Source organism: Heptranchias perlo, chromosome 20 (genome assembly GCF_035084215.1).
Source record: "Heptranchias perlo isolate sHepPer1 chromosome 20, sHepPer1.hap1, whole genome shotgun sequence".
Taxonomy (NCBI): domain Eukaryota; kingdom Metazoa; phylum Chordata; class Chondrichthyes; order Hexanchiformes; family Hexanchidae; genus Heptranchias; species Heptranchias perlo.
In genome coordinates this window covers 17,706,930-17,710,839 of record NC_090344.1, presented here as the reverse complement: position 1 = coordinate 17,710,839, position 3,910 = coordinate 17,706,930, and the positions used below count along the sequence as shown (strand labels likewise).

Here is a 3,910-nt window from a genome sequence, read left to right as displayed (position 1 = left end):
AGGACGCCTCTTTTCCTTTCTCAAGCCGCAAAACTTTCTGTGTCTGCCCAAACAAGGCTGTTTTGCCTCTGCTCACCAGCAGGGAGTGCTTTTGAGCAGCAATACTTCAAAACACTCAGCTCTCGCTTTCAGGCAAAAGAAGTCTTCGATCAGCACCGGACTCCACGAGTCTGAACATGTCAACAGGCGCACGGTGAACAATCACCAAAGACAACACTGTTTATCACTTCCCTTCGATAGCTCAGCTGGTAGAGCGGAGGACTGTAGTGAATTAAACAATTGAAGTAATCCTTAGGTCGCTGGTTCAATTCCGGCTCGAAGGAGTGAGTGTGCTTTTGGAATAAGCAGCAATTAACTCAATGTCGCTCTTTGAACTTCACAGGCACCTCCCAGATGAACATGTTGCCACTGAGTCACAGGACACCACGTTTCCTTTCTCAAACCTGAAAGCTTTCTGTTTCTGCCCAAGCACGGCTGTTTCACTCGAGCATTTCCCTCTGCTCACCAGCAGGGAGTGCCTTTGAGCAGGAACACTTCAAATCGCCCTCAATTTCAGGCAAAAAGTTCTTCGATCAGTCAGTCAGTCAGTCAGGGCTCACGCTGCTCCCTCAAGCTCGGGCGGCTGTTGCTTTCCAGTGACCTCATCTTCCTTCCGCAGGCTCGGGCTCTTCTCAGCATCATTCATGATTATTGTGGCTTCCCGTTCTGCTGTTCCTCATTTGCTGGTGCTCGATACCGCCGATTGGAGCAAAGTATTTCATATATTCAGGGAGCGGCAACCCAAGGCAAGATTTCTCTGCTGGTCGTGGAGCAGCTTGGAGGCGAGTGCGAGGCGGGAACTGTGAAGGGCGATTTACAAACAGCAAACGAGGAATTAGCTCAACTGGTAAAGCTGTCACTTAGCATGTGAGAAGTAGTGGGATCGTTGATTATATTCTCCACTCACCGTTTGTCTTGGTGCAATTATACAGAAACAAGAGTGTTGTCAGTGAGTCCATAGCCCATGTATTTCCAAAACTTCGCTGTGTGTTTGGGTACAGAGAGGTCAACGGGCAGCAAATCTTTTGATGGGCTGCAGCAAGCAAAAGTTCTTGATTTTGCTCTGCAGCAAAGATGGAAAGATGAGGTGAGAGATGGAAAAAAAAAGCTTCGTAATCCTTGATGTCTTCTGTGAGGATTGAATTCAGGACTTTCAAATTATGACACTGATGCACTGCTTGCTGCACTAAGAAGGCACTCACCAGGTATGCAGCCAGGCAGCACCAGCAAGTAGGACAGCTTACAAGGTATTGAAGGCCATAAAATAATGCACAGTTTGCAAAAAAAAATCCAAGCCTGATTGGAGTCGAACTTATAATCTTGTGATTTTTAGTCAAATGCGTTATCCATTGCACCACTGGCCCAGGATAGAGAGAGCAAGTAGCAGTAGGAGGCAGTGGGCATGGCGGAGGCACTAAATAAATACTTTGCATCTGTCTTTACCAAGGAAGAAAATGCTGCCAAAGTGTCAGTAAAGGAAGATGTCGTTGAGATACTGGATTGGCGAAAAATTCATAAAGAGGAGGTACTTGAAAGGCTGGCTGTACTTAAAGTAGAAACGTCACCTGGTCCGGATGGGATGCATCCTACTTTGCTGGGGGAAGTAACGGTGGAAATTGCAGAGGTACTGGCCATAATCTTCCAAACATCCCTTGGTATGAGGGTGATGCCAGAGGACTGGAGAATTGCAAATGTTACATTCTTGTTCAAGAAAGGGTGAATGATAAAACCCAGCATCTACAGACCAGTCAGTTTAACCTCGGTAGTGGGGAAAGTTCTAGCAACGATAATCCGGGATAGAATTAGCAGTCACTTGGACAAGGATTAGGGAAAGCCAGCACGGATTTGTTAAAGGCAAATCGTGTTTAACTAACTTGATACAGTTTTTTGACAAGGTAACAGAGAGGGTCGATGAGGACCATTCGGTTGATGTGGTGTGTATGGACTTTCAAAAGGCGTTTGATACAGTGCCGCATAATAGGCTTGTCATCAAGATTGAAGCCCATGGAATAAAAGGGGCAGTAGCAGCATTGATACAGAATTGGCTGAATAACATGAAGCAGAGAGTAGTGGTGAATGACTGATTTTCGGAATGGAGGGAGGTATACAGTGGTGTTCCCCAGGGGTCGGTGCTGGGACCACTGCTTTTCTTCATATATATTACTGACTTGTTCTGGATTCCCCCTCCAGAAGAAATCATTTCGCTGTATCTACCTTATTGTGTACATTTATTATTTTAAACACCTCAGTGAGATCACATCTCAATGTTCCAAACTCATGGGAATAAAAACCAAGTTCATGCCACCTATCCTCAGAATTTAATCCTTTTAACCCCGGCATCATTCTGGTGAATCTGCACTGTATCTTTCCCAAGGCCGATTTATCTCTCCTTAGGTTCAGTGCCCAGTTCTCCAGATGAGGTCTGACCAAGGTTCTTTGCAACTGAAGCATCACTTCTGTATTCCAACCCCACTCAAGATAAAGGTCAACATTAAATTAGAATTGTTGATTATTGTCAAGATTTGTAAGGTATTTGCAAAGGATTCGAGGGAATCTTAGATTTGGGATTTTTCTTTATTCTGTCCACTCAAGGAGTTTGATAACAGACTTACTCCTTTGAATTTAGTGCTGGATTATTGGTCCGTGATGTGTTTACTTGTTTGTATTTTGTTAAATACATTTGATGAGTGTATTTAAATTGAAGACGAGATTTCCAGGCCTGATGCTCTATTCACGCATTGAAGGTGAGAGAGATGCTGTGGGACACACGATAAGTCCAGTAGCTGAAAGTGATTCACAGACTGGGTTTTGTGTTTAGTGATCCCGGGTACATTACCGATACCTTCCATGGATCTGAAGGCTGGATAAGGCAATCAGGAAGGACCGGGGAACTGGGACTTGGCCATGAGAGTAATTGAAGGTATGCGAGCTGAAATAATCTGCAGTGAGAAAGGAGAATAGGCATAATAATCGGTAATTAGGACATCAATTAGTCTCTTATCTTGAATTCAGCAAGTAATTGAACCATTCCGTTTGAAACAAAGTTGATTTATTTGACATAGATCCAGAATATTGAATTTCAGCCCAGTTATAGCGGTTATTAACATCAGCAGAAACAAATCCCAACTGCCAGAATGAAGTTCTGCTGCTGAAACCCTCATCCGTGCCTTTGTTTGCTTCCAGACTCGACTATTCCAATGCTCTCCAGGCCCGGCCTTCCACTTGACACCCTCCGTAAACTTAAACCCACAATCTCCAGATCAATAATCAGTCACATTATTCATTGTGTCACTGGCCCAGGCTGTGGAGAACACAGAGCAGCTCACACTCCCACAGCGCTGCGGTATGAGCAGGTACCGAGTCAGCCTCAGTCATGAGCACTGGAATCCACGAGTCCGGGTGTGTCAAAGGTGCACGGTGAACAATCACCAAAGTGAAACATTTTTGCCGCTTCCCTTCGATATCTCAGCTGGTAGCGCGACAAGACTGTCGTGGAAAATAAGATAAAGTCATCCTTACGTCATTTGTTCAATTCCTGCTCGAAGGAGTATGCGTGATTTTGCAATAAGCAGCAGTTAGTTCAAGGTCGCTCTCTTAACTTTACAGGCACCTTACAGATTAACATGTTGCCATGAAGGCACAGGACGCCTCTTTTCCTTTCTCAAGCCGCAAAACTTTTTGTGTCTGCCCAAACACGGCTGTTTTGCCTCTGCTCACCAGCAGGGAGTGCTTTTGAGCAGCAATACTTCAAAACACTCAGCTCTCGCTTTCAGGTGAAAGAAGTCTTCGATCAGCACTGGAGTCCATGAGTCTGAACATGTCAACAGGCGCACGGTGAACAATCACCACAGACATCAATTTTTATCACTTC

The 3,910-nt window shown here is 44.9% G+C and overlaps 1 non-coding gene across 1 annotated transcript; it reads left to right on the top strand.

Annotated features, from left to right (window-relative positions):
* Positions 1-230: 230 nt before the first annotated feature.
* trnay-gua (transfer RNA tyrosine (anticodon GUA)) lies at positions 231-323 on the top strand. Its single transcript has 2 exons — positions 231-267; positions 288-323. It is a non-coding gene; the product is annotated as a tRNA-Tyr (tRNA).
* Positions 324-3,910: the final 3,587 nt, after the last annotated feature.